This window comes from Halictus rubicundus, chromosome 14 (genome assembly GCF_050948215.1).
Source record: "Halictus rubicundus isolate RS-2024b chromosome 14, iyHalRubi1_principal, whole genome shotgun sequence".
NCBI classification, from domain to species: domain Eukaryota; kingdom Metazoa; phylum Arthropoda; class Insecta; order Hymenoptera; family Halictidae; genus Halictus; species Halictus rubicundus.
Window position 1 is genome coordinate 2,383,747 of NC_135162.1, and position 18,207 is coordinate 2,401,953.

At 55.3% G+C, this 18,207-nt stretch overlaps 2 pseudogenes; both read right to left on the reverse strand.

Annotated features, from left to right (window-relative positions):
* Positions 1–7,140: 7,140 nt before the first annotated feature.
* LOC143361149 (U2 spliceosomal RNA) lies at positions 7,141–7,322 on the reverse strand (annotated as a pseudogene).
* An 8,540-nt stretch (positions 7,323–15,862) lies between these two features.
* LOC143361175 (U2 spliceosomal RNA) lies at positions 15,863–16,041 on the reverse strand (annotated as a pseudogene).
* Positions 16,042–18,207: the final 2,166 nt, after the last annotated feature.

Here is an 18,207-nt window from a genome sequence, read left to right on the forward strand (position 1 = left end):
ACGCTTATCACCCTCGCCCCACCGCCTTGCCCCATTAAGAGGCAAGACGTTGAGGCGAGCTCGGTGGATAAAGCGCCAATCAGCGAAGCGGGTGAAACTGCCGCCGCGGAGAAAGTGATTTGATACACTATCCCGCGACGACACCCCGAAGACCTTCCCCTGATCGGGCTTTTTGCCCAGGCGATCGGCATAAAACTCTGTCACTGCCGCTCTCAAACGATGCAACACCTGGTCCCGTACCTTCGGTGTTACAACCACCGTGCGCCCGCGTGAGCCCCGGAGTCTAAGACCCAATTCGCGCCGGGCAGCGCACCACTCCCAACGCAATTGGAGCATTTCTCCCGATCGCCGTGCCGCGTTTCGTGCTCTCGACCACAGAGTCGAGAAGTCCCCTCCGTCCCTGGCGAATTCCCCCTCCAGCGAGCCAGAGAGGTACGTCGCCAGGTCCTGATCGGTGGGTGACCTACCGATCTTCCTGGCTACCGCCTCACCCAGAGATTCTCTGGCCAGCCCACTGATCATCGGGTCAGGCGCCGTCAGTAGACGGAACGCGTGTCCAATGACCAGAGCGTCGGCCAGGTCCGCAAGCGGAAGCAGTCCACACCCCCCCTTTTTAGGAGGGAGGTAGACTACCTCCGCGCTGGCTCTCTGAGGGAGGTTGAGCCAGGACTTGGCAAGCTTGCGAACAAGCTTGTCCACTTCTTTAAGGGGACCCTTCTCTACATGGGCTCCCCGTAGCATAAAGTCGAGGCGGGGCAATATAAATGAACTCACCGCCTCACACTTTTGCCACGGGGCGAGGAGAGAGCGATCCACGGCCCGGAGATCCCGGACAAGCTCCTCGATCGTCGCGAGCGGGGTCTGCCTGACCTGAAATCCTGTGGGGACTCCAAGGTGCTCGTATGGCGCACCTGCTGCCAGGGCTTTAACCCCTTGACCCTGCAAGCTGAAGCAAGTAGGGAGTACCCGGCGAGTGCCTCTGCTGTCCTGATGCAGTGTTGCACACTTCGCCGGGTTGAACCGAAGTCCAACCCCATTTGCCGCAGCTTCCACTGTTCGTAACAGTGTTTCCATTCCCTCCGGAGAATCGGCAGTCAACGCCAGATCGTCGGCGTAGGCCAAAACCGAGTATCGTTGGCCGTGTAGCGTGTAACCCGCCGAGGTCGCGGTTACCGCCCTCAGGACCGGTTCCAGGGCGAGGTTAAACGCCACAGGGCTCAACGGACAGCCCTGCTTGACTCCGGAGAGAATGGGGACAGGGTCGGTGTAGCCCTGTGAGGTTCGCACCCGGGTGGTGCATCCGTCATACATCCCTTCCACAATATTGCGGAAGGGGAGGGGAACGCCGGCCTCAGCAAAGGCACGGTAGATGGTGGAATGGGGGATCGAGCCGAACGCGTTCGACAAGTCCAGCCATGCCACCACCACCTGACGCCTACCCCTGCGAGCGTCGTTCAGGATTTCCTGCAGCGTGAAGTTGTGCTCGTAGCAACCCTCACACGGCAGGAAACCCTTCTGCTGGGGGCTGAGCCTCCCATTATGGAGGGCCCACGACACTAGACGGTCAGCCAGCACCGCCGCGAAGAGTTTGGGGGTAGTGTCGGACATGGCAAGTGGTCGCCAGTTCGACAGGTCCCCCCGGTCGCCCTTTTTGTGAATTAACACGGTGTTGGAGACCTTCCAGGAAGAAGGGACCGACTCCAACCTGCGGCAAAGGTTGAAGAAGGCAGTCAAGACGACGCAGCTCGGATCAGCCTTCCGAAGGTCACGGTAAGTCAGACCGTCGGGTCCTGGCGCGGAGTTTGACATCCGCCGGATCCGTCGGTCTACCTCACTCACTTCAAAAGGCCGGATCAAAGCCTCGCCGCTTGCTGCTGTCGGAGCCTCTGAAGGAAAGCCAAGGGGCCCAGAGGCTTGCGGCTCACTCGCAGGTGAGTACATATCCAGGAAGTGCTGCATGACGCGGTCCCTGGCAACTTCACATTGCTCAGGGGCACCCATGAGCACCTCCTGGACCGCACGCCTGCGGTTCTGCCGGAACAGCCTCTGGAGACGCGTAGCCTCCTTGACTTGGTCCGTTCTCCTGTCGGTCTCCAAGCCGGTACGACCGGGAGGGCGTGTCCCTGACGAGTTCGCGACACGCCCCCTCGTCCTCGCGGGGTCTGCTGGTCTTACGCCCCCGTCTCCTCCGTTCCCCGCAGGTCGGGTCCGGAATCCCTGGAAGAAGGCAGCGATTTGCGCTGCAGCTTCCTCCAGGTCTTGAGGATTGTCAGCAGCCCCGGCCAGACTGACCAGTAGCTCCCTCTCTCTCTCCAGCGCGGCTTGCTCCCTCCGTCGGGATGCGCGCTGGCGAGGATTGGGCTGGCCAGCAGGCACAGGCTGCTGCCGTCCCTGCGGTGTCCGGAGGGCCGCGGGTCCTCCAGCAACGCCCCCAGGAGCATTAGTCTGCCCCGTGGGGACCGTTATCCCCCTCGTGCTACCACCCGGGAGCGAGCTCCCAGGGTTATTGTTCCCACCCACACTACGAAAACGCGACGCGTACCCTCCCAAGCGGACATTGATATCGCGGAATTCGCGGTGTCGGTCCATCCGCGCGGCGTTGGCAGGGGCCCGCTCAGTACTTACCCTCTGCTGGGTGATGCGGCTACCTCCTGCCAATGGCCACCGGCGAGCGGCTCCGCCCCTTCGCGTGGTGACGGTGGTGGTGGGAGTGGCCTCCTCCAAGGCTCCGCTGACGTTGGGAGCTGGTGGGGCCGGTGGAGAACGCTGGTCCCTCGCTGTTGGTCGCAGGGGTGCGGCCGGCGTCCTCCTGTCCCCCGCTGGTGAGCTGCGGGGTGTTGTCCTCGACGGCGACGGCGTCCTCCTCTGGGACGACCTCGGCGATGACGACGGGGATGTTGGCAGCGGGGACAGGCGCCCAGATGATCGGCGCCTGCCGGCAACAACCTGCCACGGCAGTGGGGAGGGATCCTCTTCCTCCTTCCTCCCCACCTCTTCTCCCCTCTCCTCTTCGCTCCCCCGGATGGCCGGAGGGGGAGAAGGAGCTGTCCTGGTAGGACCAGGTGACCCTGCCACTTCCTCGATGGGGGGGAGGGAGAGGACTGCCGGCGTAAGCCTCGTCCTCTTCTGTATCCTCTCCACTCCCCCCGCGAGGGGCCTCGAAGTCATGGTGGGCCCCCCGCTGGCAGTGGTCGTGACGGTGGTCGTGGTCAGCGTGGCCGGAGCCACGCAGGAGACCGCACAGCAGCCCTCCGCTCCCCCCTGCTTCCTACAGATGATCGGTGGGGGTGAGTGGGCAGGGGGGGAATCCCTCGTTGTGGCGATGAGGGATAGGCTGCTGCTCGCTACGGTCATGAACTCGGGCGGGAGTGACGAGGCCCGAGTCATCGACCGCAGCGTTCTTCTTTCTGGGCGGTCTCCTGGCGGTGTTGTCGTGACCACCGCTGCGCCCGCCGTGACGGCGGCATAAGATGGTGAGGCCGCCGTCCTAATCACCGAGGTAGACACTCGTGTGGTGGATTGGGGTTGGTTTGGGTTAGATGTCGTTGTGGGGGGGGGCGGGGGCGGGTGCCCCCCCATCTAACCCAACCGCCCTCGGTGACGTATTAGCACCGGGTTTCAGAGCCGCCTTCCTCCTGGTGGTGGTGAGGGTCATCGTCCGCTTCTTGATGTCTCCGAGCTCAATCGGCACGCTGGCTCCCCTCCTGCTCCTTGTAATCGGCCCCCTCGGGCTGGTAGGGGGGGACCTCGTCTTAGGGGAGACCGTCGACCCCCTCGTCCTTCTTGTTATGCCACCACTGGTATTAGTGGTGGTCTTATCAGGGGTCGACTTGCGTGCCGATGAGCCCGGGCTGGCTCGTTGGACGGCTCTGGTCCCGGTCCCGGTGCGCTTGGCGGGCGCATTCCTGGTCCCTGGTGGAGTCGGTACCAGGGCAGCCTCGTTGCTTCGCCGCGACAGGCTGCTCCTTGTTGTTGTTGTTGTTGTTGTTGTTGCTGCTGCTGGTGGGGGCGTGGTCTTCGCCCTGGAGGCGGCCAGAAGGGGCGGCGGCGTCAGTGACTTCCGAAGGGGAGCCACTAGTGCCGCCGCAACCTTCGGCCTGGTCCCCAGGGACGCCGATGGTGGTAGTGGCGTGGTGGATGACCTGGGGGTGAATCGTTGGGCCGCCACGGACGTCTTCGCCCTCGTCGTCAGCGTCGTCCTCGTAGATTTCCCCGCTGTCGTCCCCGTCGCAGCTGCAGACGTGCCAAAAGGCAGTCTGCTCTGCAGCGTAGACGTGCGGGTCATCGCCGAAGCCGTCGTCGTTGTGGTGGTGACCACGCTGGTGGTCGGCGTGGTCGCGGGGCCCGATGTTGGTGGTATTGCCCCGCCGGAGGTGTTGTTATTATCCTGAGCCGTCGCCGCCTGCCGCTGGCCACACGCTGTCGTCGTCGTCGCAGTCGTGGTTGTCGTCGTCGTCGTGGCCGCGGTCGTGGTGACGACCCCTCCAGCTCCCGCCGCAGCGGAAAACCTTAAAATTGACTCGGGCCTCCCTCGGCCCGAGGAATTAGTGCCAGTCGCAGAGGAGGAGGACCGGGCACCGGTTGTCCGGTTGCTGGCAGAACCGGTAATTGTTCTGCCGGTCCCACTCCGACCTGGCCCACCCGTACTCGCGTGTGCGGCGGCGTGGTGAGTCTTCACGGCTTTTAGGGCATATCTGCCCGTGCCAGGCTCACCACACTCGCCGCACCGGTGGACAATAGTGTGTCCGGGGTGGTATTTTTTGGCATGCTTTGCCAGGTCGGAGTGGGACTTATACGCCCCACCGAGCTTCATGCCCGGCTTGCCGTAGCATTCCGGGCATCGGAATTCCTCCGGGAACGGAAAATCTATATATATTGTGACGGGGCTACTAGTTTGCCCTGCCATTTTTGGGACGACCTGTACAGGGGTTGACTACAAGCGGAAAGTAGAGAGTGGAAAAATAAGAAGAAAGTATGTAAAAAAAGATATATTATGCAGTATTTCGAGCAGATGTTTTAGTACCAGGTGAACTTATTAAAATTATTAGAATTACAAATAGAATATAATAGAATAGAATGTGTGTGTACAGTAGGTACAGTATATAATCAGTAGATAAATAAATAAATAAATAAATAAGTAAAACCCAGGTACGTGTGTTAAGTTAGTAAAAGCTCTGTCAAGTGTAGGTTAATGTAAAAATAGATAGGTAAAATAGAGTAAAATCAGAGCAGAGTGGCGTTGAGTAAATAAAATGTAAAATGTAGAACTCAAATATGTATAGAATCACTAAAATCAATATATAAAGTTGACTAGATTGGTAGAATTAGTTTAAAAAAAATAAAATGTGGTAATAATGATAGTAATTGTCGAAATTAGCAGAGTAAAAGGATAAAAAAGAGTGAAGGAAATCACAGCGGTATAACTGTAAGGTAGGTAAAATAAAAATTAAATAAATAAATAAGTAAATAAGTAAATAAATAAATAGGTAAATAGATAAAAGATAGGTTAAAGATAAATGTTGTATATCACAGGATAAAAATATAGTAATATAGGAACGAATTGTGACTAGAGTACGGTGTAGTAAGTTGGAGTGAGATAAAATAGAGTAAAATATAATGTACAGATCAGGTAGGTCAATTAGTGTTAAAATGAGTAAATAGCTAAAAAGAGTGATATGTAGCACTGTGTAAAATTATAATGAGACTAAGTCAGGTAAGTATAATAGGTACAGTAGGATATAGATAAAGCTCAACGAATCAATAAATAAGTAAGTAGGTAAATGGGAGAAAAGTAGGTAAAATCAGTAAAATAGAGCAAATAGGTAAATAAACAAAATATAATAAGATCAGTCAACTAAATATACTAATTGGAATAAGGCAAAGTAAGTGGCCGAAACGGGAAAGAGAAAATTAAAGAGATAGACCGAGAGAAGTATGAAACGGGTAAAGATAGAAAGAGAGCGGATGACAGATGGAGGTTAGAAAGGGAGAGAAGATAAAGCGATAGTAGGACTCTACCTTGGACAGAGTAGAGCCTGTCCAAGGGGGACACCTAGCGGGCGGTCGGGAAACTCTTTCGAGCTTCTCGTGCAAGGACCCACCGCTAGAGGGCTGCACCGATACTTGGCGGTACTCAGAAAATTTCCTTAGCACGGGGCTAAGGAATATCTGAGGCCTACACGGATCGGTGACTGATAGGAAATCAGAGCCGAATTAATTTAATCGAACGAGTCCGATTAAACAATTCGGCTGGTCTTGGCTCAGGTTCGATATTCCTGGCTTATTCCGAAACGGAGTACAACGTCGACGAAGCGAGAAACGCTCCGACGTGCCGGTATTTAACAAGAGATGTTGAATATTACTTTTAATAAACTACCGGCACAGGCTTGCGCCCCAATTTCGCACTAAATAAAATCTGTTAACTCGGGAACCGTATTAAACAACCAGCGAGCTGATTGTTTAAACAGCCGTCGAGTTAATTGATTAATTTAATTGCGAAATTTGTCGAAACGTTTCCACCTGTCACTTATGTAATCCGGATCGAAATTTCCAGAAATTTCGTTCCGAGCGACCGGGAAGGAGCCGTTAATTGTTTGTGTTTCGCTCTGATCGACGGTTAGCACAGGTGCCAATCGTCGGCAGAACAAAGACACACAACAACGAACGGAAAGGGGAGGTCAACGGGGTTTACCGTGTATTTGAAAACGGGCACTTGGACAAAGAGAGTCCAAATGACACCGTTACAAGTACACGGGGGAATAGACAGAAATTAAAGAGATAGTGTGAGAGGGTTTCGACCACTTACCCCGCTCGGGTTCCCCGCACAGGTGGTCGTAATTCCCGGAGGTCCGGCTTCGGTGGAGGCGCTTGATCGTCGGTGGTCCTCCTCGTCGGCGGCTGGTCGCGCCCCGATCGCTCCTCGGCTCTGGAGTAAATCCTTTAATATAATGGTGCACTTAGCACTCCACTTGTTGTGCAAAACTCGCGTTTGGGGCCGCGGTACCCGTCTACTTCGCGCGAAGACCGAAAAATTGAAAATTTAGAAATATCTGTTTCGGTTCGGGGAGTCGAGAATATCTCCTCGATTTCTGGAAGTTTGACGGGCTGTGGAATAAAGCAGAATTTTGTGCTTTTTAAAAGGCTAATTGGGCCAATCCACACGGCACTGCAATGCGTGGCCGACCCGTGACCGAGGGGGAGCAAGCCCCGACCGCTCCGTCAAATTCCAAAAATCGAGTTAATATTCTGACTCCCCGATGGGGAGTGTATCAGATATTAAGCTGATAAGAACAGATAAAAGGCGTTTATTTTCAAACAATGGTCCCCCGGGCTACATATGCTCCCGGGGGCGGTACAATGTACTCGCCTTTTGGCGAGGGCTTATATGGGGATGCACGTTGGGCACCCCGCTACAAATAGAATTAAGGGTTTGGTGGTGGGGTGTGCGGTGTGGGGGCATCGGGCCCCCTGCGCGGCTAATATATATATAAGTAAATAAATATAATAAATAAAACGCATCACACGCACACACATACACACACACGTCAGTAAATAAATAAAAATCGTTCCGGCCCCGCAGGGGGGCCTGGTCAGATAGCTTAAGATTAACATTAAAATTAAAATTAAAATTGTCAACATTGTAGTGGTCCGCTGCACACCAGGAAAGTTAAAATACTTATATACTAAGGTAGATGACTAGATGACTAAAAGGAAAATAAGCAAAACTAAAAAGTATAAAAAGAGAAAAGGACAGGAGAAGAAACCAATAAACTAGATGAAATAACTTAAAAGAGAATGACTAGAAAATAATATAAGTAGCAAGATAAAAGAGAAGATAGAATAGAGATGTGCAGCCGGCCACCTGCCCTCGCTAAAATATACGTAGATTTAAATATATATATAATAAAAATAACAATAACAATAGAAATAAGAATGTAATTATAATAATAACTAATGGGCGCGGTGCCTCGCGTGGCACCGCCGCCTCATTATATGTCATGCAGAGGGCCGGAGGGGCCCTGAGTCATTGTTTGGGCCTCATGCCCGTCTTCAGCCTCGTGACGGCTGCCTATCCGGGGCGCGACTTCCCTGCTGGCGGAGGGAGGCTGGTCGTGAGGAGGGGCCACTGTCACCTCTGGTGGGAGTAGGGGCGGTGCCGCGGTGGGGACACCGGGAGGAGGAGCCGCGTACTGGCGGACCCCCGACACATGCTCCACGTAGATGTCCCGGCCCCAGCGAATGGTCTCAGACACAATGAGACGGCGCATCAGGCCCGCGTACTTCTTACTCACACGCAGGAGCCTGAGCACCGCCTCATTGGCCTGATCCCAGGAGCCGAGAGCCCCAACAACGATCGCGTCGGTCACGACTCGGTAGCCCTGTCCTTCGAGAACGGCGCCGATAGGGAGGTATTTCGCCCTCTTCCTCTCCCTAGCGGCTTCGAAGGCTTCGATGCCGTTCTCGAAGGCCACGGTCACGTCGACGATCACGACGCTTTTCGAAGGCTCGTGTCTGACAACAATGTCAGGACGCAGAGCCTCCAACTCGCCGGTGAGACCCTCGACCCTTTTATTGACCCTTAATGTCCCCGGCAGTCGGCAGGCTCGAGATATTCTCGAGACGATGGCATCGTGGCGCAGTTGCCAGGCGGCCGAGTGAGGCCGGCAGTGACAGATTACATGGGGTAAGGTCTCCAGGGCCTCCCCGCATCGCCGGCAACGCTTATCACCCTCGCCCCACCGCCTTGCCCCATTAAGAGGCAAGACGTTGAGGCGAGCTCGGTGGATGAAGCGCCAATCAGCGAAGCGGGTGCAACTGCCGCCGCGGAGAAAGTGATTTGATGCGCTATCCCGCGACGACACCCCGAAGACCTTCCCCTGATCGGGCTTTTTGCCCAGACGTTCGGCATAGAACTCTGTCACTGCCGCTCTCAAACGGTGCAACACCTGGTCCCGCACCTTCGGTGTTACAACCACCGTGCGCCCGCGTGAGCCCCGGAGTCTAATACCCAGTTCGCGCCGGGCAGCGCACCACTCCCAACGCAATTGGAGCATTTCTCCCGATCGCCGTGCCGCGTTTCGTGCTCTCGACCACAGAGTCGAGAAGTCCCCTCCGTCCCTGGCGAATTCCCCCTCCAGCGAGCCGGAGAGGTACGTCGCCAGGTCCTGATCGGTGGGTGTCCTACCGATCTTCCTGGCTACCGCCTCGCCCAGAGATTCTCTGGCCAGCCCACTGATCATCGGGTCCGATGCCGTCAGTAGACGGAATGCATGTCCGATGACCAGTGCGTCGGCCAGGTCCGCAAGCGGAAGCAGTCCACACCCCCCCTTTTTGGGAGGGAGGTAGACTACCTCCGCGCTGGCTCTCTGAGGGAGGTTGAGCCAGGACTTGGCAAGCTTGCGGACAAGCTTGTCCACTTCCTTAAGGGGGCCCTTCTCAACGTGGGCTCCCCGCAGCATGAAGTCGAGACGGGGCAATATGAACGAGCTCACCGTCTCACACTTTTGCCACGGGGCGAGGAGAGAGCGATCCACGGCCCGGAGATCCCGGACAAGCTCCTCGATCGTCGCGAGCGGGGTCTGCCTGACCTGAAATCCTGTGGGGACTCCAAGGTGCTCGTATGGCGCACCTGCTGCCAGGGCTTTAACCCCTTGACCCTGCAAGCTGAAGCAAGTAGGGAGTACCCGGCGAGTGCCTCTGCTGTCCTGATGCAGTGTTGCACACTTCGCCGGGTTGAACCGAAGTCCAACCCCATTTGCCGCAGCTTCCACTGTTCGTAACAGTGTTTCCATTCCCTCCGGAGAATCGGCAGTCAACGCCAGATCGTCGGCGTAGGCCAAAACCGAGTATCGTTGGCCGTGTAGCGTGTAACCCGCCGAGGTCGCGGTTACCGCCCTCAGGACCGGTTCCAGGGCGAGGTTAAACGCCACAGGGCTCAACGGACAGCCCTGCTTGACTCCGGAGAGAATGGGGACAGGGTCAGTGTAGCCCTGTGAGGTTCGCACCCGGGTGGTGCATCCGTCATACATCCCTTCCACAATATTGCGGAAGGGGAGGGGAACGCCGGCCTCAGCAAAGGCACGGTAGATGGTGGAATGGGGGATCGAGCCGAACGCGTTCGACAAGTCCAGCCATGCCACCACCACCTGACGCCTACCCCTGCGAGCGTCGTTCAGGATTTCCTGCAGCGTGAAGTTGTGCTCGTAGCAACCCTCACACGGCAGGAAACCCTTCTGCTGGGGGTTGAGCCTCCCATTATGGAGGGCCCACGACACTAGACGGTCAGCCAGCACCGCCGCGAAGAGTTTGGGGGTAGTGTCGGACATGGCAAGTGGTCGCCAGTTCGACAGGTCCCCCCGGTCGCCCTTTTTGTGAATTAACACGGTGTTGGAGACCTTCCAGGAAGAAGGGACCGACTCCAACCTGCGGCAAAGGTTGAAGAAGGCAGTCAAGACGACGCAGCTAGGATCAGCCTTCCGAAGGTCACGGTAAGTCAGACCGTCGGGTCCTGGCGCGGAGTTTGACATCCGCCGGATCCGTCGGTCTACCTCACTCACTTCAAAAGGCCGGACCAAAGCCTCGCCGCTTGCTGCTGTCGGAGCCTCTGAGGGAAAGCCAAGGGGCCCAGAGGCTTGTGGCTCACTCGCAGGTGAGTACATATCCAGGAAGTGCTGCATGACGCGCTCCCTGGCAACTTCGCATTGCTCAGGGGCGCCCATGAGCACCTCCTGGACCGCACGCCTGCGGTTCTGCCGGAACAGCCTCTGGAGACGCGTAGCCTCCTTGACTTGGTCCGTTCTCCTATCGGTCTCCAAGCCGGTACGACCGGGAGGGCGTGTCCCTGACGAGTTCACGACACGCCCCCTCGTCCTCGCGGGGTTTGCTGGTCTTACGCCCCCGTCTCCTCCATTCCCCGCAGGTCGGGTCCGGAATCCCTGGAAGAAGGCAGCGATTTGCGCTGCAGCTTCCTCCAGGTCTTGAGGATTGTCAGCAGCCCCGGCCAAACTGACCAGTAGCTCCCTCTCTCTCTCCAGCGCGGCTTGCTCCCTCCGTCGGGATGCGCGCTGGCGAGGATTGGGCTGGCCAGCAGGCACAGGCTGCTGCCGTCCCTGCAGTGTCTGGAGGGCCGCGGGTCCTCCAGCGACGCCCCCAGGAGCATTTGTCTGCCCCGTGGGGACCGTCATCCCCCTCGCGCTACCACCCGGGAGCGAGCTCCCAGGGTTATTATTCCCACCCACACTACGAAAACGCGACGCGTACCCTCCCAAGCGGACATTCAAATCGCGTAATTCGCGGTGCCGGTCCATCCGCGCGGCGTTGGCAGGGGCCCGCTCAGCACTTACCCTCTGTTGGGTGATGCGGCTACCTCCTGCCAATGGCCACCGGCGAGCGGCTCCGCCCCTTCGCGTGGTGACGGTGGTGGTGGGAGTGGCCTCCTCCAAGGCTCCGCTGACGTTGGGAGCTGGTGGGGCCGGTGGAGAGCGCTGGTCCCTCGCTGTTGGTCGCAGGGGTGCGGCCGGCGTCCTCCTGTCCCCCGCTGGTGACCTGCGGGGAGTTGTCCTCGACGGCGACGGCGTCCTCCTCTGAGACGACCTCGGCGATGACGACGGGGATGTTGGCAGCGGGGACAGGCGCCCAGATGTTCGGCGCCTGCCGGCAACAATCTGCCACGGCAGTGGGGAGGGATCTTCTTCCTCCTTCCTCCCCACCTCTTCTCCCCTCTCCTCTTCGTTCCCCCGGATGGCCGGAGGGGGAGAAGGGACTGTCCTGGCGGGACCAGGCGACCCTGCCACCTCCTCGATGGGGGGGAGGGAGGGGACCGCTGGCGTGAGCCTCGTCCTCTTCTGTGCCCTCTCCACTCCCCCCGCGAGGGGCCTCGATGTCATGATGGGCCCCCCGCTGGCAGTGGTCGTGACGGTGGTCGTGGTCAGCGTGGCCGGAGCCACGCAGGAGACCGCGCAGCAGCCCTCCGCTCCCCCCTGCTTCCCACAGATGGTCGGTGGGGGTGAGCGAGCAGGGGGGGGATCCCTCGTAGCAATGATGAGGGAAGGGCTGCTAATCGCTACGGTCATGAACTCGGGCGGGAGTGACGAGGCCCGAGTCATCGACCGCAGCGTTCTTCTTTCTGGGCGGTCTCCTGGCGGTGTTGTCGTGACCACCGCTGCGCCCGCCGTGACGGCGGCATAAGATGGTGAGGCCGCCGTCCTAATCACCGAGGTAAACACTCGTGTGGTGGATTGGGGTTGGTTTGGGTTAGATGTCGTTGTGGGGGGGCGGGGGCGGGTGCCCCCCCATCTAACCCAACCGCCCTCGGTGACGTATTAGCACCGGGTTTCAGAGCCGCCTTCCTCCTGGTGGTGGTGAGGGTCATCGTCCGCTTCTTGATGTCTCCGAGCTCAATCGGCACGCTGGCTCCCCTCCTGCTCCTTGTAATCGGCCCCCTCGGGCTGGTAGGGGGGGACCTCGTCTTAGGGGAGACCGTCGACCCCCTCGTCCTTCTTGTTATGCCACCACTGGTATTAGTGGTGGTCTTATCAGGGGTCGACTTGCGTGCCGATGAGCCCGGGCTGGCTCGTTGGACGGCTCTGGTCCCGGTCCCGGTGCGCTTGGCGGGCGCATTCCTGGTCCCTGGTGGAGTCGGTACCAGGGCAGCCTCGTTGCTTCGCCGCGACAGGCTGCTCCTTGTTGTTGTTGTTGTTGTTGTTGCTGCTGCTGGTGGGGGCGTGGTCTTCGCCCTGGAGGCGGCCAGAAGGGGCGGCGGCGTCAGTGACTTCCGAAGGGGAGCCACTAGTGCCGCCGCAACCTTCGGCCTGGTCCCCAGGGACGCCGATGGTGGTGGTGGCGTGGTGGATGACCTGGGGGTGAATCGTTGGGCCGCCACGGACATCTTCGCCCTCGTCGTCAGCGTCGTCCTCGTAGATTTCCCCGCTGTCGTCCCCGTCGCAGCTGCAGACGTGCCAAAAGGCAGTCTGCTCTGCAGCGTAGACGTGCGGGTCATCGCCGAAGCCGTCGTCGTTGTGGTGGTGACCACGCTGGTGGTCGGCGTGGTCGCGGGGCCCGATGTTGGTGGTATTGCCCCGCCGGAGGTGTTGTTATTATTCTGAGCCGTCGCCGCCTGCCGCTGGCCACACGCTGTCGTCGTCGTCGCAGTCGTGGTTGTCGTCGTCGTCGTGGCCGCGGTCGTGGTGACGACCCCTCCAGCTCCCGCCGCAGCGGAAAACCTTAAAATTGACTCGGGCCTCCCTCGGCCCGAGGAATTAGTGCCAGTCGCAGAGGAGGAGGACCGGACACCGGTTATCCGGTTGCTGGCAGAACCGGTAATTGTTCTGCCGGTCCCACTCCGACCTGGCCCACCCGTACTCGCGTGTGCGGCGGCGTGGTGAGTCTTTACTGCCTTTAGGGCATATCTGCCCGTGCCGGGCTCACCACACTCGCCGCACCGGTGAACGATAGTGTGTCCGGGGTGGTACTTTTTGGCATGCTTTGCCAGGTCGGAGTGGGACTTATACGCCCCACCGAGCTTCATGCCCGGCTTGCCGTAGCATTCCGGGCATCGGAATTCCTCCGGGAAGGGGAAGTCAATGTATATTGTAATGGGGCTGCTTGCTTGCCCTGCCATTTTTGGATCGACCTGTACGGGGTTGACTACGAGCGGTAAAAGATAAATAGATAAATTATTAAGTTGATGAGGCGCAGATTACAATAAAATAAAACAATTGGTGTAAATAAATAAATAAATAAATAAATAAATAAGTAAATAAATAGATAGGTATATCTGTCAGTCACTAGGTAAATGCGTGTATGAATAAATAAATAAATAAATAAATAAAACCAGGTTAAAATCACTTAGTCTTAATCACGAGTGTCAAAATATAGTAAATAAAATCAACGAAGTGACTAGATCTGTCTAAATAAATAAATAAATAAACAGAATTAGTCGTCGTCGATGTATCACAGTAGGTGTGTATGTACATAGATAAAATGTGATTAAGTAGTGATGTTAGTAACGTAAAATAGTGTGAGGTAATATAAAGCAGAGTAAAATGTAATAAAATAGAATAAAATAGACAGAGCAGATGAGACGCAGTATTTAACGGTGTCGAAATTGGCATAGACAGTTGACTAGGTGATCAGAATTTAATCAGAGAAGAGTAGAGCTGAGAGAGACTAGAATAAAAATAGAAAAATAGGAGTAAGACTAGACATAAAATAAAAAATAAAATGTAACAATAAGCGTATGTGTAGATATCACAGTAATAGGTTTAAAATGGTATAGTATATCACAGAGTAAAAAGAGTAAAAGTAACAAGATAAAAAATAAGCTATGACTAGAATTAAGATGAAGTAAAATAGAATACAGTAAAATAAAATAAAAATGAGAATAAAATAGAATAAAATAAGTTAGTGTAAAATAGGATAAAATACGTGTAAAAGTTGAATATGTCGGTTTTAAAATTAAATTAGGTATGTAAGCAGGCACTGTGATATACAGTACGGTGATTAAAATGCAGTTAAAACGAGTGAATAGAGTAAAATGTGTAGATAAATGTCTAAATAAATAAATAATTAAAATTAGTCAACTAAATATACCAATTAAGATATAATAAAGCAAGTGGCCGAAACGGGAAAGAGAAAAATTAAAGAGATAGACCGAGAGAAGTATGAAACGGGTAAAGATAGAAAGAGAGCGGATGACAGATGGAGGTTAGAAAGGGAGAGAAGATAAAGCGATAGTAGGACTCTACCTTGGACAGAGTAGAGCCTGTCCAAGGGGGACACCTAGCGGGCGGTCGAGAAACTCTTTCGAGTTTCTCGTGCAAGGACCCACCGCTAGAGGGCTGCACCGATACTTGGCGGTACTCAGAAAATTTCCTTAGCACGGGGCCAAGGAATATCTGAGGCCTACACGGATCGGTGACTGATAGGAAATCAGAGCCGAATTAATTTAATCGAACGAGTCCGATTAAACAATTCGGCTGGTCTTGGCTCAGGTTCGATATTCCTGGCTTATTCCGAAACGGAGTACAACGTCGACGAAGCGAGAAACGCTCCGACGTGCCGGTATTTAACAAGAGATGTTGAAAATTAGTTTTAATAAACTACCGGCACAGGCTTGCGCCCCAATTTCGCAATAAATAAAATCTAGAAACTCGGGAACCGTATTAAACAACCAGCGAGCTGATTGTTTAAACAGCCGTCGAGTTAATTGATTAATTTAATTGCGAAATTCGTCGAATCGTTTCCACCTGTCACTTATGTAATCCGGATCGAAATTTCCAGAAATTTCGTTCCGAGCGACCGGGAAGGAGCCGTTAATTGTCTGTGTTTCGCTCTGTTCGACGGTTAGCACAGGTGCCAATCGTCGGCAGAACAAAGACACACAACAACGAACGGAAAGGGGAGGTCAACGGGGTTTACCGTGTATTTGAAAACGGGCACCTGGACAAAGAGAGTCCAAATGACACCGTTACAAGTACACGGGGGAATAGACAGAAGTTACAGAGATAGAGAGAGAGGGTTTCGACCACTTACCCCGCTCGGGTTCCCCGCACAGGTGTCGTAATTCCCGGAGGTCCGGCTTCGGTGGAGGCGCTTGGTCTTCGGTGGTCCTCCTCGTCGGCGGCTGGTCGCGCCCCGATCGCTCCTCGGCTCTGGAGTAATCCTTTTAAGATACTGGTGCACTTAGCACTCCACTTGCTATAACTCGCGTTTTGGGGTCGCGGCACCCGTCGGACTTCGCGCGAAACGAAACGAAAATTTCAAAAAATTTTTTTTTGTTCGATTCGGGGAGTCGAGAATATTTCCTCGATTCCTGGAAGTTTGACGGGCTGTGGGATAAAGCAGATTTTATGCTTTTTAAAAGGCTAATTGGGCCAATCCACACGGCACTGCAATGCGTGGCCGACCCGTGACCGAGGGGGAGCAAGCCCCGACCGCTCCGTCAACTTCCAAAAATCGAGTTAATATTCTGACTCCCCGATGGGGAGTGTATCAGATATTAAGCTGATAAGAACAGATAAAGGCGTTTTATTTTCAAAGCATGGTCCCCCGGGTTACATGGGCACCCGGAGGCAGTACAACATTCTCGCCTTTGGCGAGGGCTAGGTTGCGGGTGCCCTTTAGGCACCACGCTATAAAATAGATTTAATTATTTGGTGGTGGGGTGTGCGGCGCGGGGGCATCGGGCCCCCTGCGTGGCTAATGTTTTCATTTTTAAATAAATAAAATAAATAGAACGCGTACGCACACACACACAGACACACACACGTCAATAAATAAGTAAAATCATTCCGGTCCCGTAGTGGGACCTGGTCAGATGACTTAAAACTAGGATTAAAATTAAAATTAGACTTGTCAACATTGTGATAGCCCGCTGCACGTTGGGAAAATTAAAATACTTATGTACTAAGGGAGGTGACTAGATGATTAAAAGGAAAATAAACAAAACTAAAAAAGTTTAAAGAGAGGAAAGAACAGGAGAAAAAAAAAAAAACAATAGACCAGATAAAACAACTTAAAAGAGAATGACTAGAAAGTAATGTAAATAAGAAAATAAAAGAGAAGATAGAATAGAGACGTGCAGCGGGCCATTTGCCCTCGCTAAAATGTGTATAAATATAGAAATAAAGGTGTAAAAAATGTATAACATGAAAAGTAAAAAAATAAAAATGTAGATATAAATATAGTTACTATAGTGTAATAAAAACTAGTGGGCGCGGTGCCTCGCATGGCATCGCCGCCGCGCTACGCGTCATACGTGGGGCCGGTAGGGCCCTGTGTCAGTTCAAGGGCCTCATGCCCGTCTTCAGCCTCGTCGCGGCTGTTGTTCCGGGGCGCGACTCCGTCGTTGGCCGAGAGAGGTAGGTCGGGAGGAGGGGCCACTGTCACCTCTGGTGGGGGTAGGGGCGGTGCTGCGGTGGGGACACCGGAGGGAGGAGCCGCGTACTGGCGGACCCCCGACACATGCTCCACGTAGATGTCCCGGCCCCAGCGAATGGTCTCAGACACAATGAGACGGCGCATCAGACTCGCGTACTTCTTGCTCACACGCAGGAGCCTGAGCACCGCCTCATTGGCCTGATCCCAAGAGCCGAGAGCCCCAACAACGATCGCGTCGGTCACGACTCGGTAGCCCTGTCCTTCGAGAACGGCGCCGATAGGGAGGTATTTCGCTCTCTTCCTCTCCCTAGCGGCTTCGAAGGCTTCGATGCCGTTCTCGAAGGCCACGGTTACGTCGACGATCACGACGCTTTTCGAAGGCTCGTGCCTGACAACAATGTCAGGGCGCAGAGCCTCCAACTCGCCGGTGAGGCCCTCGACCCTTTTGTTCACCCTTAATGTCCCCGGCAGTCGGCAGGCTCGAGATATTCTCGAGACGATGGCGTCGTGGCGCAGTTGCCAGGCGGCCGAGTGAGGCCGGCAGTGACAGATCACATGGGGTAGGGTCTCCAGGGCCTCCCCGCATCGCCGGCAACGCTTATCACCCTCGCCCCACCGCCTTGCCCCATTAAGAGGCAAGACGTTGAGGCGAGCTCGGTGGATAAAGCGCCAATCAGCGAAGCGGGTGAAACTGCCGCCGCGGAGAAAGTGATTTGATACACTATCCCGCGACGACACCCCGAAGACCTTCCCCTGATCGGGCTTTTTGCCCAGGCGATCGGCATAGAACTCTGTCACTGCCGCTCTCAAACGATGCAACACTTGATCCCGCACCCTCGGTGTTACAACCACCGTGCGCCCGCGTGAGCCCCGGAGTCTAATACCCAGTTCGCGCCGGGCAGCGCACCACTCCCAACGCAATTGAAGCATTTCTCCCGATCGCCGTGCCGCGTTTCGTGCTCTCGACCACAGTGTCGAGAAGTCCCCTCCGTCCCTGGCGAATTCCCCCTCCAGCGAGCCGGAGAGGTACGTCGCCAGGTCCTGATCGGTGGGTGGCCTACCGATCTTCCTGGCTACCGCCTCGCTCAGAGATTCTCTGGCCAGCCCACTGATCATCGGATCAGGCGCCGTCAGTAGACGGAACGCGTGTCCGATGACCAGAGCGTCGGCCAGGTCCGCAAGCGGAAGCAGTCCACACCCCCCCTTTTTAGGAGGGAGGTAGACTACCTCCGCGCTGGCTCTCTGAGGGAGGTTGAGCCAGGACTTGGCAAGCTTGCGAACAAGCTTGTCCACTTCTTTAAGGGGACCCTTCTCTACATGGGCTCCCCG